This window comes from Dipteris shenzhenensis, chromosome 10, assembly GCF_047967505.1.
Source record: "Dipteris shenzhenensis isolate YYH24624 ecotype China chromosome 10, Dip_SZ_1.0, whole genome shotgun sequence".
In the NCBI taxonomy this organism is placed as follows: domain Eukaryota; kingdom Viridiplantae; phylum Streptophyta; class Polypodiopsida; order Gleicheniales; family Dipteridaceae; genus Dipteris; species Dipteris shenzhenensis.
The window spans coordinates 2,410,773-2,438,092 of record NC_141605.1 but is presented as its reverse complement, the minus strand read 5'-3'; the positions used below and the strand labels follow the sequence as shown (position 1 = coordinate 2,438,092).

The 27,320-nt window shown below is 43.4% G+C and overlaps 1 protein-coding gene and 1 pseudogene across 1 annotated transcript in view; one reads left to right on the top strand and one right to left on the bottom strand.

Moving 5' to 3' along the window:
• LOC147897257 (putative LRR receptor-like serine/threonine-protein kinase At5g65240) overlaps window positions 1-27,320 on the top strand; it is a 122,264-nt gene that overhangs the window by 1,238 nt on the left and 93,706 nt on the right. The gene's annotated exons all lie outside the window — the stretch shown is intronic.
• On the bottom strand, window positions 976-25,675 carry LOC147897258 (uncharacterized; annotated as a pseudogene).

Here is a 27,320-nt window from a genome sequence, read left to right as displayed (position 1 = left end):
CTCCATATTCCTGGTACTTGCCACAAATGTATGGGGTTCACCAGCGCTTCCACCCGGACATGCAAAGGCAACAACTAAAGAGAGAGAAGACTCAACGATCTCAACATGAACTCTTTCTCAGGCTTCTATGTCTTAATTCACTCCATTTTGTGAAAACTTGAATGAATTAATGGAAAATTATATATTCCATTTGTGTATATTATGAATGAATTGAAGAACATCATATAGTTCAATTGAGTGTAGCTAGGCTGTATGGCAATGGTATACGTTTAGACTAATGTTTTGTACAAATAGTGTATGGTTATTGTATTAGAACGAGATCCTTGTAAAATCTCAACTCAGTAAGGAGGAGGGTCAAGCATCTTGTGATCTGAGAAGAAAACTTGCCCACCTTCTTTATTCCAGGTGCCTGATTTCTTTCGTATGGACTTGCACCCTTGTGGCCTCATTATTTCGCTAAATAGAGGATCCTTGATGTCTTCTGTTATCGGAGAGATGACATGTAGGACAGGAATCCAACAGCTTGATTTATGAGACTTTTACGGTGGAAGCACTAGAGGGATCCAACCGCTTTCTCTAGAAATTTAGAGTTTTTAGAGTTATTTTTGTGGTCTGTATGGGCATGGCAGTAGATTTGATTAGCAGATGGCTCACCTCTTGAGACAATGAGGTGGGGGCCAAGGAAATAATAAGTTAAGGACCTATTTTTGGCAATTGCGAAAGGCCCGCAAAATAACTCTCCCTTGGATGATTTGTAAAACCTTGGTGAAGGGGCTTCTGCCAAAACATGGACACTGGTTGTCTTAGCTCCTTGCCTGATTGACAATGAGACTGGCCTCCGCTTAGCCCTCTTATTTATGAACAGTGGACCTTTCCTTGTATGCGCCAATGTTCTTCCAACTAAATGTCCCCATGCGGTTTTTGACTGTGTAAGCTCGTGGATGTTCATTAGAGCAACAATTGGTGAATATGAAGCTATTGGTTGAACTCTTGGAAGAAGGAAACTGTTTTGCTCATAATTCTCATCTGAATTTTGATTCCTGAGCTATCTTCTCCAGTGCATACTGACTTCACCCTCGACCTGCCTTCAGACCTTATCTGAACATTTTAACCAAATCTTCATATTGCGGGGTAAACTCGAAAGAAGGATTACCTTGGCATCTTCATCCTTGCCTTTTGAACCGAGAGCTTGTAAATGCTTCATAGTGGCTTGCATACTGTTAAGATGAGTAACCAAGCTTGCTCCTGCATCATATGCAGATTGAATATCTCTTGCTTCAGAATAATGTTTGGACGCTTCATCTTTGCTCCAAGCAGGGTCTCCAACATGTTCAATTCTCAGCTGCAGTCTTTAATACATCAACGAGATGAAGTAGTCCATTCTCACTGCTCTGCCAAGCATGCCGACTGCCCTCTCATTCTTCTGCTCCCACAACTGGATCTTCTATGAACCTTGATTGTTCCTAGATTTCTTCTCTGCACCCAGCACCAAGCGCGAATGTCCTCTCTCCATGAAAAATAGTCAAACTCCTAGCTGCCAGGAGGGGAAATTCTTACCAGTAAATTTAGACATGACAGGCTCCAAAGAAGTTGACGACTCCATGCGTTGCTCTAATACCAATTGTAGGCAATTGGTGAAACATTTGAACACTCCTTCTCACATACGAAAAAGTGCCACCTGTCTCTACGTAGTCATCCTCATGCCAAAACCGCCTCTGTAGAAGACCACCGATCACTCCTATGATTCCGCCTTGATTTACGATCCCCTCCTTGTGTGATTTGGCCACCTACCATCAACAGTGGATGGGTACAGTAGAGGGAAGCTGAACCATGGCTAAATTCAAAGTCAATTATTGTGGAAGGAGCGCATAATTTGACTCTAATAACAATCTCAGAGGGTAATAGCATTGTGTATAGGTCCCATTAAGTCACAAGTATTAGCTTGGTATCTTTTATTTTTTATTTTTGGCCTGCCATAAATGGAGGCCTAAGTAAAGCCGATGGCATTGAGAAGCTCATTATTTTGAGGGATTTGTGCCACTTGGTAGAAATCTAGAGTCTCCTCTCTCTCTACATTTTTAGCCCCCTCCCCTCCTCTCTTCTCTCTCTCTCTCTCTCTCTCTGCACCTCCCTCGGAGTCAGGACTCCCTATCTTCCTTTCTCTCTCTTTCTTCCTCCTCTTGGGCAGGCCTATTAAATGATACATATCATTCATCTTGTTTATTCTTAACTGAAAGCAAATAACCCAATCATACAAACATAAGCCAAACAAGACTATAGGGTTTAGAGAAAAGATTGTGCACCAGATAGGATGCAAAACTGAACCAAGAACTGGTGCCAAGAAGCACCAATCTTAGCCCAACTGAGAGAAAACTAGAACTAGGAAGTCATCGCGATTTGAAGATCTCCTGGCCACCTCAGTTAGGAAAATCCCAAGTGAATATCAAACTGACACAAAATCCAAATCAAAAGTAGGAGAGGCTAGCAATCCACATAAGAACATATGCAGGGAAAGAAGTGGGAAGGTAAACATTCAGTAGAAGCACAGTAAGATGTCCTCTAAGCACATTGCAATTTACAGACAGGCTCACTGGCTGGCTGGAAACAGCAATCCTGAAACAGGCTGAAAATTTCAGCGATTGGCTACAAGTTTTCAGCGATTCAAGCATCTAGGGTGCACGTTCTCTAGTGCCACGTGTTTGGATTTTGTTTGCTGGGGGTTCTTGGTTATTTTGGGGCTGTTTGAATGTGTGAGGTTCATTCTGCTTTGACGGGTTCTGAGAGAGTGTGAGGGTCTTTTGGGTTCTTCGATCGTTTACTTGTCTGCTGGTGTTGATGGACGGATCTGTAGGTGTTGATGGAGCGATGCTAGTGTACTTAGTCTGGGATGGATGGGTGCGATGGTCCATCGTTTGGTTTGGGGGTTTCACAAGAGTGTGAGGTGAGTGCTGGTGGTGAGGATTCTGTTGGTGTCCTGCGTTTTGATCCTGGTTGTTCTGTAGATGGTGTTCGTAATTGATGAAGTTTGGTTGGTTCCGGTGTTGGGAGTGGTTAAATGCTTGGGGTAAGTTCTGAAACCATTGATTTCGATGGCATAGTATCAATGCTTCTACGTGAAGAATGCAGGTTTGAGAAGATGGTCTCTAGCCGAGAACTTTGTTACACAGCTAAACGCTCGGAGAAGACGCTAGGGTAAGGATGGGCATTCCACAAAATTTTGCTACAAGAAGGCCTACGATGCGCAGCACAAGAATTCTAAAGACACCATGTGGCAGTTTTGGGGAATTATCCATAAGCACAGTTCTAAAACAGCCTGCCCTAATTTCTACAAAAGGCTTGGCTTTCCCACATGCATTCATCTTATCATTATACTTCCATTCATTGAATGAAACTGGATTGTACAGCAGGGCTCACTGCTCAGTTGGGAATCCAATAAGGAATAATCCTTCTGTCATTGTGCAGCCCCTCACAAGCTATTGTGTAAGTCCAGCCCCTGACTTACCTCTTCCCCAACTCGAAACGGTACCTCCCTGTTACTTCAGCATCTCAATTCTAAACTAAACTGATGAATGAAGCTGTTGCTTTAGCCTAGACCTTGTGATGGTAGGATTCTCTGCTTATTAGTCCTCACATTTCAGCAATATGTTCAGACTGTGAGACCCTCAGATTCCACCCTCAGATTCCAAGGGAGGGTTACTGCAGGGCAGTGAGGTCAAGGATAAAATTGCCCTTTCCAAGTTCAAAGGGGAGACCGGCTCACCCAGTAAGTTGGAGGAATGGATCAGTAAATTGGAAGACTACTTTTCCTTATATCCTAAAGGAGATCAGGGTGAAATAAGATTTGCTGTGCTTCATCTTGAGGATTTTGCTCATACTTGTTGGAGACAAGATGCTGCTGTAATTGAAACTTGGGAGGATTTCAAGAAGGAAATGTTCCACACTTTTATTTCTCCTCTAGCCAGGGATCAATATATCTGTATATATATCCCGACCATGCAAGGTACCTTGTGCTTGCAGTGCACTAGCCTGTGAGGCAAAATGCATTTCAGCTTGCAGTCCACCTGAAACTTGATGCATAACAATCTTCTCAATAAGCCCAAAAGGGGAAAATACTTGATGTAACACATCCAATGTAATAGGGTACAAGAGGATGTAGATGGTAATCAAAAGAGTTCCCTTGGGCTGAAATCCTGCTATGCGTGCAACGTCTGCCATAAAACCTTGGCGTGGTGTAGAGAATGTATTCTGGCTGTCTGATTGGACCCCATGTTGGGGTATAGGCTGCTTGTCTTTGTACGGTAATGCATGTGCGACAACCTGGCCCAACTGTAAAGATGTATCCTGCTGGAGCATGGAGGAGATGCTGCAAGTATTTGAGCCTGAACAACCCGAGATGTAGGAGAGAGGGCCTGCGTGGTAGTAGGAACATTTGTACCACTTGTGGATGCACCCACTGTGGAAGGCAAGTGCTCATGCTGAGCAGCCTCATCACTGTCATCAAGTGACACAAGAGGGGGACGTTGGGGTGCCATGGTGAACTGCCACGGGAGAGAGAGGAAGCTTGAATGTATGGCTTTCCTTGCAAAGAAATTCCCAAACTGATATAGTGTGTAGAACCATGAAAATGTCAATGGAGAAGCTCGAGAGAAAGGATATCACAGGGAGATCACCCATATGTTTGCCAGTTCCTTCATTGCCACATGCAAAATGTAATCACAGAAGGGAATCATGATGTTGAAATGAATGGCTGCTCAAAAGACATGCTTTCAAGCCTGGATGGAAATGAAGCCATTGGACTTCCAGATTTGAGCATTGTGGCAATGGATCTGAAAATTTGATGCAATTCTTTTCATGGGGAAATGCATTACAGAGCCTTATGTGCATGCCACTGTTTCAGTCCATTCACAACGAGGATATATGGAACCTCATTTATCAGCTGATCGGAAACCCTGCAATGATATCAATCGTGGAATTGTCCCTTGTATGGAGAGCTTAAGCAGAAGCAGCTTTGCAAAAGATCTACCTGAGCTTGGAGGAGCTAGTTGGAATAGAATGATTGCACGAGAATGTATGGCTAGGCTTGTCTTTCCAAGTTTAATGTTCATGCTACATGCAACCTGCTGATGTTGTGTGGGAAAAGGGGCAGAAGCATCCAGCCAGCCAATGGTAATTTGGTTACGGATTTGGTTGCAGCATATCTTGAATATCAATGTATGCAAGCTCATGCCTCTCCTTCAACAAAGAAGGCGTACTCTTCAGAGGGCTTGACTGGATCTTGGTTGGACTATGGCAGAGACGACTTGCTCAATGATGCTTAGATGCAGTAGATCCGGCATGCATACACAAGACTATGGGTCAGCACATCCACTTTGGGTTGCAATGGCTGATAGCCTTTGTTCTCCGTGCATGTTTGTGCTGTCTTCTTACTACCACAGCAACATGGACAGCTAACCCTTTTCAGCCCGAAGCAAATGGAGGTAAACAGGATCTAGCATTTTGTTGTCTCATCCAATGCCCCCTCCTTGGTCTACCGAAATAGGTTCAAACAATGTTTTTGATTATTGTGTTGTTTGGGGGTTGGACTTTGGTGTCTCCAGTGACAAGGAAAGTTTATGGGACCATGCCTACATGACTCCTAGCAGGCCTAATACGTCTCTCACGTCTCTCTCTCTCTCTCTCTCTCTCTCAGCTTTGGATGCACTTTGGATGCAAAGCTGAGAGCAATAACCAACCCCACATGGACAGCCTTACAGGAAGCAATACTTGCCTCAGCCATGCAAACATTTGGAGCAGCAACTACAAGAAAAAAGAAACAGGTCAAAGGCCTACCACACAAGAAATGGTATGACGAGGAATGCAAACAACTATGCCAAGAGCTGAAATACATACTGGCTGCAGATAGGCATAAACAACTGGAGAAGACATACAATGCCGTCACAAGGAAAAAGAAAAGAAAATATATTTTGGAAAGAGAAATCTGATTCAAAAATCCAAAAAAGGGCTGGAAACAAGTGAAAGGCAGACGGAAACAGGTCATAGGGGATATATCAGATGCAACCATGCTTAATTATGTTACCAAGTTGTACAATCATGCACTTGCTACTGAAATGGGGAAGGAGGATCTATCGGTCACATGCACTAGTCCTTTCACCTTCGAAGACATTGAAGTTGGACTAAAGAAGATGGCTAATGGCAAAGCATCAGATCACATGAAGATACAGGCGGAATTTGTGAAATGGACAGGAGACCGAGCAAGAACATGGCTCTCACACATCCTAACACATGCTCTACACCATGGTTTCCCTCAGGAATGGCAAGAAAATTGGGTCCAGCCTTTACACAAAGGTGGAGACAAAAATTCAGTCACAAATTACATAACTATAATGGTCAGCTCTACATTGGCCAAGCTCTTCAGTACAGTGCTTGAAATGAAAATCAGCTCATGGGCAGAAGAGGCACAGAAAAGAGCCACCGGACAGGCAGGCTTTCGCAAGGAGCACAGGACAGCCGACCACCTTATTACCTTAAGGGTCCTCATGGATGAATGCAGACTGAGAGGACGCACTCTATTTTGTTGTTTTGTGGATTTCAAGAAAGCATTTGACACAGTTCCAAGAGGAGGATTATGGAAGAGAATGCAAGAAATAGGAGTCCCTTTGGCCTTAAGGGTAGGCATCTCTCGCATCTATGAAAAGGTATTATGCCGACTCAAACAAACACAAGGTATGTCTAATGTATTTGAGAACAATATGGGAGTGAAGCAAGGCTGCCCTCTATCGCCTACCTTGTTCGGAATATGCATTGACCAACTGGAGGAACTCATCAATGAATTTGCAGTAGAGAAAGGGTTGCAAGGACCGCAATTGGGGCTTTGGACAGTGCTATTGTTGTTATACGTAGATGATGTCGTTCTTTTTGCATACGATCCGGAATCTATGCACAAACTTTTACAAGGGAAGTACTACCAGCTTGAGAATGATTGCAGGCACACCGACACTAGGAACTGGAAAATTCGAAATGTATTGTTTGATGCATATGTAGTGTAGACAGTATTATATGGAGTGTAGACAGTATTATATGGAGTGGAAGTATGGGGAGGCAGCATTTCAGCCTCTACATGGAATGGTATTGAGAAAATGCAAAAAGCTTTCCTAAGGAGACACCTTGGTGTCAAACCTACTACTCCATACTCAATACTTCTGTTGGAAATGGGAAGGAGACCGATTGAATTTCATGCATTGATCAGAGTTATGCAATACCTAATAGAGGTGCAGCAAATGCAACCTGATAGGCTGCCTCATAAAGCATGGAATGCCAGCACTCTTCACTATGAGACCTGTGATGCATGCACTCTTGAGCAGAGGATATGCTTCATTGGCTAGACTAGAGAGGCAGTGCTTTTGCTCTCACTTTCAGGATCCACAGACCAAAGGGTTGCTTTTTGACTCCTTGGTCTGCTCAGTAGGGATGTATGGCAGTCCATGCTGGGGGCCAAACTTGTCAGATACAGAGTGGGCCAGGGTGGAGCGGCTACAGGTTCACATGTTATCACGGATGATCCGTGGTAAGCCATCTGTCCCTCACCAGATCGTCCGGGCGGAGTTTAGGCACCCCCATTACAGCTAGATGCTGCATTTCAGGTCATTACGCATCTGTACCGAGTCAGGGAGTATGGGGATTACACATCCGAGCGTAGTAGGATACCATGGCTAGCACTGTCCTCTTCTATGGCACTTGCAGCAGGGGGAGAGCAGAGGTGTTGGTATGCACACACAGAGAGATGGTTTGCAGGACTAGGGCTCCACATGGACAGACTACCTCCTTTCCAGTACAACATGGATGCTCCTTTCTCTCCCCTCCTATCACACGAGGTCAACCAGATTATCCGTGAGGATCTACTATAACTACACATATTTCGAACTTGGTTGGGCCCAAATGATCTTCCATTGAAGCTGGGCTTCTACAAAGATCATTTTTGATATATCACAGCGGAGGATTTCATCGATCCCCCAGGATACACGCAGATTCACCTACCCCACTCGCTGAGGATCTCTCTTGGGAAGTTTCGGATCTCTTCTCGCAGACTTCGTATAGAGAGCGGCAAAGCAGAGCGGTTACCCAGGGAGAGGCGCATATGCACACTATGTGACATGCAGGAGGTTGAGACAGAGGAGCATTTCATATTCAGATGTCCTATTTACTATGTTTCTATTGCCTCTTCAGAGATAGTTATGGGGTTTTGGCCCGCTTCCTCTCCTACCCAGACCAGCGATGTTTGGCTGGTTTCATTCATGAGGTGCTCAAACACCGAGATAGGATTACTCTGAGCACGAAGACAAGAGCAAATTTCTCCCCCGACTGAAACCTCTCAGAGCTCTATCACGGAGTTCTTTCAGCCAGATCACATAGATCCGCACGAGGCGAGACCTCGACGTGACCGTGACCCGGAGCCTGTGACCCTACCCCACTCGTTGAGGATCTCTCTTGGGAAGTTCGGGATCTCTTCTCGCAGACTTCGTATCGAGAGCGGCAAAGCAGAGCGGTTACCCAGGGAGAGGCGCATATGCACACTGTGTGACATGCAGGAGGTTGAGACAGAGGAGCATTTCATATTCAAATGTCCTATTTACTATGAGATTCGAGGGCGTTTCTACTGCCTCTTTAGAGATAGTCATGGGGTTTTGGCCCGTTTGCTCTGCTACCCAGACCAGCGATGTTTGGCTGGTTTCATTCATGAGGTGCTTAGACACCGAGATAGGATACTCCGAGCACGGAGACAGGAGCAGACTTCTCCTCCGAGTGATACCTCTCAGAGCTCTATCACGGAGTTCTTTCAGCCAGATCACATAGATCCCCATGAGGCAAGACCTCGACGTGACTGTGACCCGGAACCTGTGACCCGACAGCTCAGACAGAGGGTTGACTCACATATCATACTTGGGGACATCCCCTCCTTGTTTAGGGTCAGAGCCCGACCGACAAGGGTCACAGTGGCCCTAGTTAGACGCAGAGCTACGACCAGGAGACGTACCAGGACTGCACCCTTGGGGGGGCGGCAACGCTCTATTGCTAACCTCATGCCTCCACTTCCATAGCCTCATCCATCCTGATGTACTGCTGATGATGATGATGGTTATGATGATGTTGACGATGATGCTGAGATTGATTGATTGATATATACAGTTGAGATATGACTATGTTGTACTTAGGATTTAGTACTACCATTTTGCATTTTCACATTCTGCATTGGTGTGGATGCTCGTTTAGTAGCTCCACTACCATAGCTCATTGTATCAGGTTTTTCATAGTCTCATAGACCCATTGGTCTTCCGAAGACTTTAATAAACTTTCTTTCTTTCTTTCTTTCTCTCAGATTATTTGGTTGTTCGCAGGCTAGATGCACTTGGAAGCCGTTTGAAAGACATGTATGCTACTAGCATCCAAATATTGGAGCCTTGTGTTGTCAGAATTCTAGATCCATGCCATGTTGGGGTATTGAAGAAGCTTATGGAGCTGTTTGAGTCCAAATACAGCAGCTATAATGAAGATGATTTTCAGTTCTTGACATTTGGCAAGGACAGCATAACAAGATGGAATGCAAAGACAGCTCATTGAAGCGCTCATGGAAGCTACCATTGAGGGTATATGGCAAAGCAATCAATGCTTTACATGTAGTTTCATGATGATGATCGTGGCAGGAGGGATTACCACCCACATGATTCCGGAGGTACCAAAACACCCAAGGCACAGGCATATATTACATTTCCTTTTGACCATGGTGGTATGCATGACGGCGTATGTCCTCTTTACAGCAGGGGGCCCATCACTTGCAATTTTGAGGACAAATTTATATTTTTAAAGGAGGGATGGTTGTAATGAAGGCCAAAAGTGGGTCAAGTTAGTGGGGGTTAGGATTATTAGTATTTGGGGTGTTTGCAAGGGGGAATTATATAGGGGCAGCCAGCCCCCCTTGAGCAGGCCGACCAGCAGGTTGGACCTGCTAAATATGAGCCAACTGGAGGATGGCTGGCCAACCAGCCCCAGGGGTTGGCCTATAAGTAGGGCCTCCGTTGGCTATCATTTTCTGCTGCTTGCTGCGTGTCCTGCAGCTTATAGCCCCCCCCTCCCCCCCAAAACATCGACTCCTAGAGGCTGGAACAGCATTTATGTTGTGGTTGATAGGCTCACAAAGGCTGCACACTTCATACCCACCAAAACTCAATATTAAGCCTCCATGATTGCTTTCCGTTGGCTATCATTTTCTGCTGCTTGCTGCGTGTCCTGCAGCTTATAGCCCCCCCCTCCCCCCCAAAACATCACCCCCCCTCACGGTACAATGCCCCCTTGGCCCCACAAATTGGGGGCTCACAGGTGGGTGGCATCGACCTCCAAAACTGGGACTCCTAGAGGCTGGAACAGCATTTATGTTGTGGTTGATAGGCTCACAAAGGCTGCACACTTCATACCCACCAAAACTCAATATTAAGCCTCCATGATTGCTTTCCAGTTTATGGAAAATGTCTTCAAATTACATAAACTGACACAAGTGATTGTGAGTGACTGTGATGCCAAATTCATGGGCCATTTTTTCAGGACTTGTGTTAAGTCTATGGGCACACTTCTCTCTCCTAGTATTGCTGATCATCCTCAAACTGATGGCCAATTAGAAAGGGTAAATAGATGGCTGGAAGAATACCTAAGGCATTTCCGTTTTGACACCGAACAGTGTAGGAGGACAACTGGCTTCATCTAGCTGTATTCTGCTATAATAGTACTAAACATACCTCCATTGAGATGAGCCCATTTGAAGCTATGTGTGGCTGCAAAGTTCATATGCCTTCCATAGTTCTTGATAGTGCAGTGACCAACCAACAAGCAAAGGATGAGCTGGCCCACATGACTAATATAGTATAGCAATGCAAGGATAATATGATTAAGCCCAAGCCCGTATGAAACAGTATGCAGATTAACATTGAAGAGAGCCCTACTTTGAGGAGGGAGATTATGTGTTTCTCAGGCTCCACAAGACTAGATATGCTTCTTTGAAGGGAAACACTAATACTAAGCTTGCTCATAGATATTATGGCCTAAGGAGAGTTGGTGAATTGGCCTACCAGTTGGAACCGCCCCATCTTCCAGAATTCATGATGTATCCCATGTCTCACTCTTGAAGAAGTACTTGGGTCATTCTGAACAAGCATTTGAGGAGTTACCTCCTATGGATAAGGAAGGACAGATTCAGTACATTCCAAAGAGAATCATTGGTTTCAGTGATCATGTACTCAGAAATAAATCGTGTGTGGAATACTGCATCAAATGGAGAGGCCTTCTGGATGACGAATCCTCCTGGCAGCCCTCATCTATTGTGAAGCAGTACCCATATCTACTCAGCTGATGCAGTAATTAGGAAGGATTTGGGCATTTCACTGCACGGACATGATCCAGTACCATCTGCTCTTCTCATTGTTTTCCTTTACTGTTGCAGTGACTTCAGAATTTGAGGGCAAAAACTTTTTTGAGTGGGGAGGACTGTAACAAAAGGGGTAGTGTAGTGACTCTTATTTAGCTTTGTAAGTAGTACTTTGTACTTTAGGCTGTTACGATGTTGCCATGTGGCAGTTTTGGGGAACTATCCCACAAGCACAGTTGTAAAACAGCCTACTCCGGCCCGAATTTATATAAAAGGCCTGGCTATCCCACATGCACTCATCTTATCATTGTACTTCCATTCATTGAATGAAGCTGGATTGTACAGCAGTGCTTACTGCTCAGCTGGGATTCAATAAGGAATAATCCTTTTCTGTCCTTGTGCAGCCCCTCACAAGCTAAAGAGCGATTGCTGCAAAGAACAATGGAAGAAAACAAAAGTAGAAAGAACTGGGTCACCAGTGCCCAGTAGCGAACTCAGGTAAAGAACAACTCAAAATCCGGCCGTTTGAGGATAGATCCCAAACAACCAGAAAAGCTTGCCAAAAGAAGCCTGAGGAAATATCAGTCTCAATCTCTGCCAAAGGATGCCCAAGAAGTTGCGTGTCTCAGGGCAGTGCCAAAAAATATGAGATACTGATTCTCTTGGAGCTGAACACCTACGACAAATAGCCGGGCCAATATGTTTGCGCGATAAAAGCTGTCCAGATGGAACACACCCCAACAAAACACGCCATAGAAAGACCTATTGTCATAGAGGGACCTTGGAGTGTCAAATCTGTTTCAATCTTTTTCTCCACCATTTAACCGGACGATGCAAACACCAAATTTGATTAGCCCTGTCTGAAGCCCATGGTGGAAACAACAAAACTTTATATAAAGATGAGACTGTTATATGAGACATGTTTAAAGGATGAATGGACATACGGGGTGTTGAGACTGACATCTCTAGGGTTGGCTGGCCGACCAGCTCCCACGCAGCAGGGGGGCCAGAGGGCTGGCCGACCAGCCCCTGGCTGACCAGGCTCTGGCCGACCAGCTGGTCGGCCCAGTTGGCTGACCGACCAGGCTGGTCGGTCTAGGCCATCTGGCCGACCCTCCTGGCCTTCCCTATAAAAGGGTCTTCCCCCCTTCCTCATCTCTATCACTTCTTCCAGCAGCTCCTCAAGGCTCTTGTCTTCAGCCTGCTCCTGGCCATCCCCATCGGAGCCTCCCCTCAGCTGTTCTGTTGGCTGCCCACGCTCCCTCAGCCAACATAGGAGTTCTTCTTCTTCAAAGTTGACAATTGTAGAGTGGTTGATTGATGAAGCATCTGCAATATTCACGGTATTGATTGATAAGGACAATGGTGAAAGAGAAGACGAGTCTTATAAAACATGGATCTATCCAGCAACAAATTATTGAAAAACCATGATTTCTTCCATAAAGTATCCTGCCACACAAGAAGAAGAGGTTTGCCATCCATTTTGTCCAAAGAGCAATGGAAAGATAGCATGGTGAATGAGTATGATGAGATGAGAGAAGATCCACTACCTTGGGCAAACTTAGAGATAAATTTCATCCTTTAAAGATCTCAAGAAGAATGGTTTTGTCTTAGTGGGGCCTTGTGGTGATATACCATTTGGAAAGGTATTGTAAATTTGAACACCTCATATAAAAGGTGCAAGAAAGTGAATATACAATATTGGGCTCCACAAGCAAAAGGGGCTGAAATGATAAAGTGAGGTACAAAATTTTAAATCACTCGTTATGCAACAAGAATTTTGATCATGCACAGTGGGAACATGTGGATCAATTGTATGGAGTTGAAGGTCAAGCAAAGCTTCTAGTGACAAATACAAGGTCAAAATTCCATGACGTGCTTGTGAGAAAGCATAACAAAATCTTCAAATTGTGGGAGAAGACAAGGAAGATGAGAATGATTATGCTGATATAGATGATGTGTTATAGAAGTCAACTTGTTGATGATATTAGACAAGAATATAAATAAGTTTCTATTTCCATCACTTCAAGTCTCACTTTTTTTGTTTTTATATTATTGAAATTATCATTTATAATAAGTTTTAATTGACATTGTTTTAAGTATATTGTCTCAATTTTTTATTTAAATAAATAAGAATAATTCAAGGAAAACATGAAGGGAATTGAATTGTAAAGAGGCCTAACAGATGAAGTAAATGAGAGGGTCATTAAGTGAATGATGTGTAAATGGTTGTCTATCAAAGAACATCTTATTAAGGAGTATCATCTGACCATTCACATGTGGACTGAATGCCTTTCGCATGAGATACATGTTGTGATTATTGTTGAAGCATTACTGTGAGTGCATAAGTCACGACACTATCTCTGGATCTTAACCATGAAATATACTCATTCAGGCCTTAAAAAATGGCATGTAGTGGGCATCTCTTTAATCTCATGGATGTTTGAAGTCTTGAATGCTTGAGGTTGTGATTGCGTATAGTTATCATGCATGCCAAAATCCTTAAAGAAAATGGGCTAGGGCCTTGTTTATGTCGATGCATATTGTGTATGTCCATGGCCGAATTGATGAATGCTTGTGCTGCTTTTTCTTTTTGATAGTGGTATGGGTTATTTCAATGTATGCCTGTAGAATGTTAAGTCATGCTTACCACCAAGTAATGGTGGATATGCATACCTAGCCCTAGCCCCACATTCCACACATATCCCACAGTTCTTCATGTTTGCACAACAAGCCTTCTGTACATGTCTTAATCAGTACATCTCATGACTAAATTTGGCAAGATGCTCACTTTTTCTAGCATGTCACAGCAATCAACTCGCATAATGTATGCATTGAATTTGACATGGTAATATGAAAAATAGATAATGGATTAATCGTGTTTCAAAAATTCTTAGCCATGATAATGAAGTGGTCCAAAGGATAGCCCATGGGGTTGGAACATACATTTTGTTCAAACTTTGATAATTCATATTGGTTCCTCTAAGAATTTCTTTTGAACAACCTTTGGTGAACAATCATGCTTATTGTAACCCTTGTTAGAGGTGGCTTTTAAAAGCAAGAATGGAAGCACTTTATAGTATGTAGTGTCTTTTAAGCCTGCCATCTCTACCTAAATGTTACACACACTTTTTTTAAATAGTGAAAGCCATGATTGTTTATATTACAAGAGAAGCCACCTCAAAGCGAGGAGCTAGAAATTACATCAGCTGAAAATCTCTGTATATGCTAAATATACATCATGATCGATGTAGCGAGTCTGCAAGCAGTCAAAAAAAGATTGCTGCAGAGAACGCTTGAAGAAAGCAAATAAAGAAAATGTTGGATCACCAAAGACTTTACAATTCCAGTTTATCCACAAAGTCCAAACTGCCCAATAATGAACCAAACAAAGAAAAGATCAAAGTCCTGAGTGCACGGATGAAAACTAAAGAGCTAGAAGAATTTCCCAAGAGTAGGAGTCGAGAATCTCGTTCTCAACCGCTGTCGAAGAAAATCCAAGAATTCACGGGAGGACGGGCAAAACCAGAACAAATGAGGCACACTCTCCTGAGAAGCCAAACATCTACGACATACAATAGGAGCAATGTGTCTACGTGCCAGTAATTGGTCAAATGGAAAACCCCCCAGAAGAACTCTCCAAAAAAAGACCTGTTGCCGAAGAGGAACTTTATATCACACACACACACACACCCTTTTTTTTTTGTGAAAACTTTTTTGGATTATATTACAAAGTAACTATCCCAAAATGGGATATGTCAAAGTACATAAGTCCCAAACTAGATAGCTAGAAAATACATCAAGAGAAAATCTCACTGTAGGACAAATACACGTCATACTCTATGTAGTGAGTTTGCAAGCAATCAAATAGAGATTGCTGCAACGAGCAACGAAAGAAAACGAAAGTCGGAAAACTATGTAGTATGATCACCATAGACTCTATGGTTTCTATCTTTCTAGAGAGTCCAAAGTGCCCAATAACGAACCTAGGAAAAGAACAAGTCAAACTCCGGTCGGCGAGGATAAATCCTAAAAAGCCAGAAGAACCTGCCGAAAGTAGTATGAGGAAAGCGTAAACGCAATCTCTGCTGAAGAATGCCGATGAAGTCACATGTGTCAGGGCAACACCAAAAAATATGAGACATAGACTCCCTGGGTGCCAAACGATGACGACAAATAGCTGGAGCAATACACCAGCATGAGAGCAGGTGTCCAGAAGGAAAAACCCCCAATAGAATGCGCCAAAAAAAGGCTTGTTGTCGGATAGGAAGCTTGGAATACCAAATCTGCCTCAAGCGTCGCTGCCACCATTTGACTGGACGAGTCAATCTCCAAATCTTATTTGCTCGAATTGAAGCCCAAGGTGGAGGTAATAGATCTTTATATAAAGAGAACACTGTAATGTGAGACAGCTTCAAAGGGCGAATGGACGAATTTAATGGCAGAAGAGTCCAATCCCGAAGCCTGTCTTGAAGTTCTAGAGGTGGAACCGATTGAAAAGAGTGGAGCGTATGAGTAATAGCCTGCCATACGGGGCGATAATGTACACACACACAGACTTTTTTTTTTTTTAGTGAAACCAAGATACTTATATTACAAAACTTTCATTTACATCTGGGCAGTGCTCAAAAGAGAGCCAAATCCCTATGCATCAGAAGCAGTAAAAGAAAAGTTGAATACAAGAGACATCCAAATCTTCCTCATGTAAGGCATCATATAATGATTGCCGCAATGAGGCTCGGAAGAACTCATATGGATGCTGAAGGGGAGAATTCAGATATGCTTGATTACGCTGCAACCAGAGGGTCCATAAGGCCCAGTATCTGATCCAATGGAAGAAAAGAGAATACTGTGATAGAGATGCCAATAGTCTGCCATACATCCAGAAAAACCTGTAGAACCTGTGTGCTTGAAATCTGAGAGATAAGAAATAGGAGATTCTGTCTAGAAGGTTTCTGAAATGTGAACAAGACCACAGTAGATGGGGAGTACTTTCAGAAGTAAGGTGACATCTTGGACAAAGAGGTGAAGCTATCCGCCTTTGAGCCAATTTCACCCCTACCGGAAGAATACCAACAATACATCTCCATAAAAATAGACGTTGCTTCAATGGCATTTTCAACTTTCATATTAATTGCAATTTTCCCTTCCACCAGGCTAATGACTTGTTCAAATGCCATAGAGAATTAGCATGATGGGCAATCCAAGGAGGAGGTAATATCAATCGATAAGCTTGTATAGAAGTCAATAAATGCAAAGGCTTAGAGGAGATGCTTGTATTTGAAGACTGAAGGTGCCAATCTTGAAGCCTGTCTCTGACATTCAATGTCGGTATCGGAACCAGAGGGAGTAAGAGATCAGCAATAGCTTTCCATATAGGTCTATGATGCATCCCCAGATTGTATTGTCGACATGCTATTGGAAAAGTGAGGATATTTCCTTGCATATCTACTACATCATCAATGAAACGGATACCCATTTTCATAAGATTATAAGCTCTGATGGGTTGTTGAGCTGCAAGGGGAGAGGAGAACACAGCACTCCAATGAATACTTTCCATTCTAAGTGAGGAATCTGTAGAAGTAGGAAGGGGAGACCATTTGATGTGCGAAAGTACTTGCTTCCAGTCCTATATCAAGGAGTTAGAAAATGGACAGCCAGGTATTTTACCTTGAAATTTGCCTAGTACTACTTCCGATGGATCAACTAGCCAATGTCCATAAGCATTTGTGGTCATCTGTCCACACAAAAAAGCCAACATAATGGACCAAGGCTGCTCTTGTTGAAAAAATGTCTTGAGCATAGTGATCTTTCTTGCCAACACATGAAATTGGATGTTGATTATATTCAAACCACCATGCATTCTTGGTGAACAAAGCATATCCATTTTGAGCAGCCGTAAAGCTTTTTTATGAAGCTTTGTTTTCCAAAAAATCTCCATGGCTTGAGACATAAAGGAGGTGAGATCTCGGGATGACCAATGTAATAGAGGAAGGTAGAACTGGACATAAGCTAGAACAATAGACTGGACAATGCGAAGCCGTACATGCAGAGGCCAAGTGGAGATCTTCCAATATTCTAATTTGTCCTGAATTTTGCTTAACACCCATGACATTTGTTGCTTATTGCTGATTTTTCAGCCAATGGGATAGCCCAAATGTCTTACTGTATTTTCCGGATAAATAATCTGGCCTGGCCACAGGGTAGCATGCAATTCACAATGCTAGAGAGGCAAGAGTTTTGATTTTTGAAAGTTGATTTTAAGACCAGCCGCCAACCCAAAATCTGATAGGGTATCCATCAAAAGGCGAATCTCCAAAGGGCTATTCTTTGGCATGAAGAATGAATCATCTGCATAGGCCTGAGCAATGAAGGGTCGTGAACCAGAAATCTGAAGCCCCTCTAGCTGTCCAGTATCAACCATGTGATCCATATAAAGAAGCAAAGGATGTGAAGCAATGGCATATAGCAAAGCACTGAGAGGGCATCCCTGTCGAACTGAACGTTCAAGAGTCCAAGACTTAGACAAATGATTCCCTATAAAGCATTGTGCAGTGGAATTTGAGTAAAGCCAATATATGACATTAACTAACTTTGGCCCAAAACCAAGTTTTGACATGATTTGAGAGACATAATCCCACTGTACTGTATCAAAAGCCTTCGCCACATCCACCTGCATAACCAACACATCTTGATCTGTATATTTTGCATATTCCATTGCAATGAGAGTGTTAGAGATATTGTCATGTATGTGCCGTCTTGGAACAAAACCATATTGCCGGGGATGAAGTCCATCATGAAGGATATCCTTTATCCGATGTACCAACATTTTGGCAATCAGTTTGTATATGACCGGCATCAAAGTGATGGGCCTCCAGTCATCCATAGTCTCACATAGAGGTTTTTTGGGCACCAGCTTAACCAGACCATGCTTCCAAGCTGAGGGAAGATGTTGCTGTTTCCAGGCTACATTTATAAACTGCAGAATTGGACCTTTCAATTCAGGCCAAAAGGCGTCAAAGAATTCAACCGTCAGACCATCCTAGTCAGGGGATTTATGTTTACCCAAATGCCCAAGAGCTTCATCCAATTCCACATCTGTAAAAGACATTTCCAGCATTGAGGCTTTTTGCAGAGAGACAATAGGAGAAACAAGTGCAGTAAATCTGTTTCGAGCTGCAACAACCCGAGGCGTAGAGAAAGATGGCTGAGAAAAAAGATGCTGAAAATGATCCAAACATTGTTTCTCCAGCTGAGATAGAGTCTGAGTCCAAAGGCCATCTGATTTCCTGATCCTCATGATAGATTGGCTTTGTCTATTTGCATGTAAGTTCCGAAAAAAAGATTTTGAGGAACAGCCCTTATCTAGCATAGGTTTAACTCTAGCCCTGGTCTGCCATTTGGACAGCTTGCGTTTATCATTGGCATCTATTATAGAGGAAGCACATGACAATAAATGCTGCTCAGAAGCAGATATAGATCTTTGATGACCAAGCTGAACCGAATACTGCTTGTTTGATTTTGCCCAATGGATATGCTGTCTAGTTTCTGCCATGTACCATCTTCCATATTCCTTTATGACATTTTGAATACGATGTGTGAAAGAGGTCCAAGCAAATTCCAGATCCTCCTGAGCATGAGATAACAATGGCCTGCAAGCCAGTCTGATCATTTGCTGGAATTTTTCATGTGTGAGATATATTTGATTGACCTGTAAATACCTGACTGAGGAGAGCTGCAAATCATCCATAGGCATACCAAAAGAAAGGGCTAGACAAAGCGGAGTATGATCAGATAATTGTTGTGAATAATCAGTCCACATTTGACATGTGTATCCATCATATTGCTGAGCATGAATGAGATAATATCTATCAAGCCTGGCCCAATATTCTGTAAAAGCATTATGATGATATGTGAATCCCATAACTGATGGGTGAGTTGCTGTCCATAAATCTGCAAATTGAAGAGATGATGTCATATGTTCCCATTGCTGAATTTCAGAGGGCAGCATATGAGATTTATGTGTGGTATTGTCCGTCCAATGAGGAGAGTTGTTGAAATCACCACAAAGTAAAGCATTTGAAGACCAAGGATATTGCTTGATGGAGTTCCACATTTGAGCTCTGGAAGCTGAATTCTGAGAGGCATACAAAGAACCTATTTCAAAAATCTCTCCATTAACAATACATTGGATGATCATCCATCGTCCACTAAGATCATTATATGCTATTCAAGGTTGCAGTTCATGTCTGGCTAGAATGCACAGCCCTGAAAATTGTTCAGATCCTGAATAAAATATATCATATCCAGAAAAAAACCCATGCTGGCCAGCATAAAAATGCTGATTATGCTCTTGTAAACACACGACATCTGGGTGAGTTGTATTTATATAATGCCATAGAAGCCTCCATTTATTCTGATTACAAAGGCCCTGTATATTATAGGAAAAACATTTAAGAGAAGCACGCATGAAGATATATACAAGAGATGATCATTCCTCCAAATGAACGGGAGGCCTCAAGCCTCTGCCATTGCCACAGGGTCTTGCTGACCCTCAGCATCCAATTCTCTGATAATATCATCTTCTTCACAAAGGGGAAGACCTTTATTGACTGCATTAACCCATGCCTTCGAAATGGGGTTGCTTGGAGAGGTAGAAGATTGTCCTGGAGAAGGAGCAGAGGCATCCCAATTACGAGATTGGAGTGGTCTTTGCTTGAGAGGCACCGTCTTCTTTGCAGTCTGCCATCCCTCGTGAGAAGATGTGTTATTTTCCCCTAACTTACTTTTCCCTTTTTCCTTATTTTGAGCTGAATTGGCCTGGCTCCCTGTATGTAGTGAAGGCTTTGCTGCTTTAGCCTCAAGTTTTTCCACATATGTCTTCTGAGCTCCTTTATTAGAATGCAGAGGGATAGCTTCTGGAGGAGGTGGATGAAGGATAGAGGGACACTCTGAAGCAAGATGCCCAAACTTGTGACAAGAAAAACAAGCTCCAGCAAAAATGCCCTATTTTAGAGTGAAATATTTCCTTCCCAAATTAACACCCTCAATCTCAATTGCAATAGAGGAGGGGGTTGGTCTATCAGTATCCCATAAGATGCAAAAACGATTTTTATTACCTGTGGGACGAGGGGGACAGATGTCTTGTCCCAATGTCATGGCTAAACCTGGAAGCTCTGTTCTCATGTAATCTGGAAAATCAACCACTTCAACCCATACAGGGCAATGATGCTTGATAAGGTTCTGGTAGTCCTTATTAGGGGACCAGGGCATAATATGCACCATTTGTCGACCAAAAAATAAAGGGGACATTTCCAGCATCTTTTGTTTTGTCAGGGCTTCCAAAAGATGAACTTCATAAAATCCTCGGGAGGCAAAATAGGCTCCTTCTACATAGCATCCACCTAGGAGAGAGTTCACCCATTGACCCACATCATTAGCAGAAGGAATTTTGCCTAGAAAAAAGATGATAACTGCAGTTTGGGAAAGCTTCTTCAAAGGATGTACAAGAGAGGGCAACTTCATTTTGTAAGTGAGTTCCGGAGCAGGTTGACTCCATTCCCTTCTACTTTGCTGAAAATCATCATTCAACATATCAAACACATAAGAAGCATCTTCAGATGAAGGAGATATGGGGGAAGAGGTTTCCCTTGATTGTCTTTTGGGTTCACGAGAGAGAGCTCTCTTGACATAATACTTATTTGCTTCGGCCATGGAGGCTAGGGGTTTTAAACCGATATCAAATGATGAAAATGAATTAGGACTGAAGCGCTGTGCGAAGAAACGGGGATTTGTAGAATTGTACGGAGGACCTGAGTAAACTGTACGGAAAGATCACACGGTAGATCAGACAGAAAGGTACGGAACAGAGTTGCTGACTGGACACAAAGGGGCAAATCTGTACGGAAGAGTCAGGGATGTACGGACGTACGGAAGAGACGGTGAACTCGTGTACTGTACGGACGTACGGATTAACAGACGGAGCAGTACGGAGGTTTCACACGGAATGTCTGACAGGACTGTACGGAGCAGAGAGGCTGACGCTAGATTGTACGGAAGATTCAAAAACAGTACGGACAAACGGAGGAAACGTTAGAATGGGAAAAACGATGGCAAGGTAGAAAGCAACGGGATCTGACAAGGCTATGCAGGGATGACGACGTCAGGTAATCACCACCGTACAAGTGAGCGTACGACGTCCGTACAGATGTACGGACGGAGAGGGGAGCTGTACGGGAACCGACTCGCTGCTTCGACCTCCTCATGCTGCTTATACACCACGCGCACACACACACACCCACACACTCTCACACACACATACACACACACACACACACACACACACACACACACACACACACCCCCCCCCCCCCCCCCACAAATCAACACGCGCACACACACACACACATACACACACACACATTTTATTTTATTTTTGGTGAAATCTTTGATTGATTATATTATATGAGTAGCAGCCTCAAAATAAGGTGCTACAATTACATCAACTGAAAATTTCAGTATATGCCAAAAAGACCTCATGATCTATGGAGCAGGTTTGCAAGCAATCAAAGAAAGATTGCTGCAGAGAACGCCTAAAACGACCAAACAAAGAGAAAGTAGGATCACCAAAGACTTTACAATTCCTATATGTCCATAAAGTCCATAGTGCCCAGTAGCGAACCCAAACAAAGAAAAGATGAAACTTCGGTTTGGATGGATGAAACCCAAATAGCCAGAAGAACTTCCCAAATGATGGGAATCTCACTTGCACGCGCTGTCGAAGCAGATAAAAAAACTCACGAGAGCATGGACAATGCCAAAACAAGTGAGGCACAGTCTCTGAAGAAGCAGAACATCTGTGGCAAAGTGTAGGAGTAATGTGTTGATGAGCTAATAGCTGTCCAGATGGAAACACTCCCAAAAGAACTCGCCAAAAGAAAACCTGTTGTTGAAGCGGGACTTTATAGGTCCAAAGTTGCTGTAATCTTTTCCTCCACCACTTGGCTGGGCGATGCATTCACCAAACAAAATCACCTCTCTCTGAAACCCAAGGTTGAGGCAAAAGGATTTTATACAATGTAGGTACAGTAATCTGAGATAGCCTCAAAGGACGAGAAGAGGACCCTGGAGAAGTCAAAGTCCAATCTTCCAGCCGCGGTCCTGGAGTTCCAAAGGAGGAATCGGAACAAAAGGCGAAAGCATAGAAGTAATTTGTCGCCACAAAGGACGATAATGAGAGCCTAATCCATATGCAGTGGCTGCTAGAGAAAAGGGGAGCACAATACCAACATCATCTATAACATCAGAGGTGATGGCTTTAAACGAGACAAAGTAGGAATGTCGAGGTTCCTGTAAAGCCAAGGGAGGCTGAAAGACTTTCGACCAGTGAATGCTTTCAGCTCTCAAAGAATTCCCAAGCAAAGATTGCAGTCCATTCCATTCCAGATGAGAAAGAACATGCTTCCAATCAAGAAGCAAGTGGGAGACAAAAGGGCAGCCAGGCAAAGTGCCATCAGTGCAGCCAAAAAAGAAATCCAGTGATCAAGTTGCCAATGACCAAATGCAGAAATACTGATATGAGTGACTAGAGTCCTAATCATAAGAGCCCAAGGCTGATCACCTTGCAGAAATTGCAGCAACATTTTTCCCCTGTGGGCAAGAATATGCACATGAATATCCGCGATGTTCAATCCACCATGCATCTTGGGAGAACAAATGTGATGCATCGAAAGCAGCCTTGGACTTTTTCTGCCATGTTTGGATCGCCAGAAGATTTTCATAAAGATAGACATGAAAGATGTTGTAAGATTTGCCTTAGTGAACATGATCAATGGCAAGTAAAATTGAATATATGCCACAAGGATGGACTGCACTATTCGAAGACGAACGTGCAAAGGCCAGGTTGCCAGTTTCCAATAGTCAAGCTTTTTCCGAAGCTTAGCCAAAACCACTGAGAGGGCATCCTTGGTGGACCGAACAACGAAGAGTCCACTCATCAGAGATATCCCCAGAAAGAAAGCAAGCTGCATTGCTATCTTTGTAAAGCCAGTAAATAACCTGCTGCATTTTTGGTCCAAACCCCAAAGCTCGCATAGTTTGCGAGATGAAATCCCATTGAACTGTGTCAAAGGCTTTTGCAATATCTACCTGCAAGAGTAGAACATCCTGCTGCGTGTATTTGGCATATTCAATCCGAATATAAACATTGGCAATGTTATCTGTGATATGGCGATGTTGAACAAAGCCATATTGGGAGGGATGCAACCCATCATGCAAATAACCTTTAATCCGATCAACCACCATTTTGGCAATGATCTTGTAAATGACTGACTGGCATGAGTGTGATTGGCCTCCAATCACCAAGTGAATCACATAGCTGCTTTTTTGGAATCAGCTTGAGAAGACCCTTTTTCCATGACGTAGGCATCTGCTGATTTTGCCATGCTGTATTTACCATTCAGCAAGGTGAATTTAAGAAGAAATTCAACAGTGAGACCATCCCATCTTGGAGATTTCCATCTGTCACAGGATCTCAGTGCATCAGACAATTCTCTTTCAGTGAAGGGATGTTCAAGTTCCAAAGCATGTTCATCAGACAGAATCGGATGAATAGGCTGCAAAAGAAGCTGATGTGTAGACACGACTCGAGGCATAGTTTTTTCCATACGTTACCATATGCATACGTCATACGAGTACGGAAGTATGATGGGAGTATGGTTCAGCCCTTGGGGCTGAAACATACGTGACCCTAATTTTACCCAAAAAATTTCAGAATAATATAGATTGATCATTGATCATTGTGCACATTAAATTGACATAGAGGTATTAAACTGAAACTTGAAACTTATATTAATTTTAAAGTCATCACTTAGGAGTCATGAGTCGTGAATCGTGATTCATCATTCATAAAAGACTCCAGCCTCCAGAGACCGTAGTCATCTGGATTCTAGATTTTGATACATCATGATTCATACATGATACATAGTGTCCACTGTCAAATGATGGAGGCATAGATCATAGATCAATAATCAATACTACACCAAAACATCATGATCAAAGGAAGTACTAGTAACTACACCAAAACATGAAAGGAAAAACATCATAAAGAAAAGGCTGCCAGTGTGCCACAGCCCGGAAATAAAGCATGCATGACAATTCACAACCAATGAGACTCAAGCCTCAAGCTGCATCTTCATTCTCATCCTCTTGCTCATCCTCATCCTCATCATCATCTGCATCAATGCCTGCACCCTCCTCATTCTCCTCCTCCTTCTCATCACTATCATCCTCATCTACCTCGCCATGGAACTCCAAAAGACTAGAGCTGCTTGAAGCTGCAGCAACATCCATCGTTCCTGCAAGTGTAACAATAGGGGCTGCAATGTCTTCTCCCTCTGTATCTGCTTGCCTCGCTAGCAGCCTATCATCATCCTTCTCCTTGTTGATCATTTCTAGGGTCACTTCCATCTTCTCAAATCCCCTTTCCTTGATTTTGGAAATGAGATGCAAATTAGTATGGATGTATACTAATTTCTCGGTATTCTTTTGAAGCAGCCTATTCCTTCTTTTAGTATGGATAAGAGAGAATGTGCTCCAATTCCTCTCACAAGGAGAAGCACATGTGCCTTGCGAGAGCACTCAAAGAGCTAACCGCTGCAAATTTGGTGTGTGAGCCCCAAATGTCTCCCACCATTTCACCCCTTGGTGCATTCTCTTTTCATCCTTTGCAATTGCACGAGCAAATGTGCCTGACATGGATTTGTAAATATCCAACTCATCACATAAGGTGCCTTGGCTGTCAACATCATACTTGGTGTACCGCTCTATGGCATCCATCCACCCATCATGCACCTCCTTGTCACTATCTGGATTTTTCTCTCTCCAAATAGGATGGAGAACAAACGCTGCCGCATGCAATGGAGAATGCATCATATTCCACCTGTCAACACACAAGGCTCTAACATCAGCCAGCTTTGAGGATTCAATCCCATCAATAGTTGCCATCTTCTCGACCATCCGATCAGTGAGTTCATATACAAGTCCCATGGTAGCCCCTTCCCTATCGGCCAGGGGAAGGATCTTCAAAATAGGTGCACAAAGCTTCACAATGAGTCTTGCATCTTGCCAAAATGAAGCACCCAATATAATAGAAGACACCTGTTGTGCTTTCACAGTGCGTGACACGTTCTTCTTGCAATACTCATCACTGAAAACCATGCGGCGCAATCCATTGTATACCCTCTCATCCAACAAGTTTGCTAACATGATAAACATGTAAGCAAACCGTATTTGTGCTGGCTTCACCAATTCCTTCTTACTGAATTTTCTATACATTGCTAACACGGTGTGTTTCTGGGTAACAAATGTCACAATCATGTTAGCATGTACCAACACTGGCTTCACCCATACAAGCTTTTCAATGTTCTCAAACAAGAGGTCAAGGCAATGGCATGTGCATCTACTCTTCCTCCACCAATTCTCCTGCGCGCACACAGTTAGATGCATTGTCCATACACACCTGCACCACATTTTCAGCTCCAACATCAAGAATGGCATCTTTCAGTATCCCAAAGATGTACTCCTCTAACTTATACTGCCCACTTGTGTCCACGGACTTCAAGAAGGCTGATTCAAATATGCTTGAGACCATAATATTGATTATAGGCTGGCGTCTAGTGTCAGACCAACCATCACAAGTTATGGTGCATACATATTTTTTCCACTTATCCCGAAACTGTAGCATCTCTTGATCTATGCATATTGCTTCATTAGTTAGCTCCGTTGTGCGCAAAACATTGTAGGATGGAGGCTTGAAGGTAGGCCCAACTTGGCCAATGGCACGAACCATCTCCAAAAAATAAGGGCTCCTCACCTTCCAATGAGGAATATCCTCTGCAAAGAAAAAACGACAGAGAGCAATGTATGCATCCTTCCGTGCTTGTGACTCCCAAGCCTTTTCCAAGGTTCCCTTTGACATCTTCAACTTCTTTTGCTTTGGCTCATATGCACTGCCAGATGCATTTCCACTTGCAGTACCACTCACTGAGGCATCTCCCAAATCAGCCACTTCTTCAACAAGTTGTTTTGCGGCAGTTTTTAGGGCTGCCTTTGCCTACGATCTTCAACAAGTATCTTTCACATTTTCAGGAGGAGCGGTACACTTGTCAACCCCCAAGCCTGTGAGCCCAAGAAAATGTGCCCTTATACAAGTTGGTCCTCCATCCCATGAATGAGGGCAATATTTACATTTACAAGTGTATTGGCCCTTCCCCAAAGGCTTTAAGGCCTCTACAAATTCCCATTCTGGTCCTTTTTGTCTTCCCATTTGCAGATCTGCAAGCTGCAAATTTGCAAAAGAGGGCAAATAAGGCATTGGGCAAAGGAATAATTTCCAAAGAGGGCTTGAAGCCCTTGCAGGCTGCCCTGTTAGATGGCATCAACTAAAGAGAGAGCACTTGCTGCAAAACAGGAAAAAAGAGCAGCTATTGCAATTACCTTGACTCTTGGAGCAGGTAGAGCGTAGAGGCAAGCTGCGGGCTGCAGCTGTACGGTGACCACTCACCTCCAAAGCAAGTAGAAGAGGGCAAAGGGCTGCCTAATTAGAGGGCAGCAAGGTGCTGAAGAAGAGGGCAAACTGAAGAAGACTGAAGGGCTGAGGGGACTCGGGAGTCGGGACTGAAGAAGAGAGCAAAGGGCTGCCTAAATAGGCTCTTGAGAAGAGGGCAAAGGGCTGCCTAAATAGAGGGCAGCAAGGTGCTGAAGAAGAGGGCAAAGGGCTGCCTAAATAGAGGGCAAACGTCTGCCTAAATAGGCTCTTGAGGCAGCAAGGTTGGTATACAGGCAGAGAGTCGGTGAATCGTGATTGGAATTTGGGCGTAGACTGTACTATGTAGTATGTACGGCCTTTCTT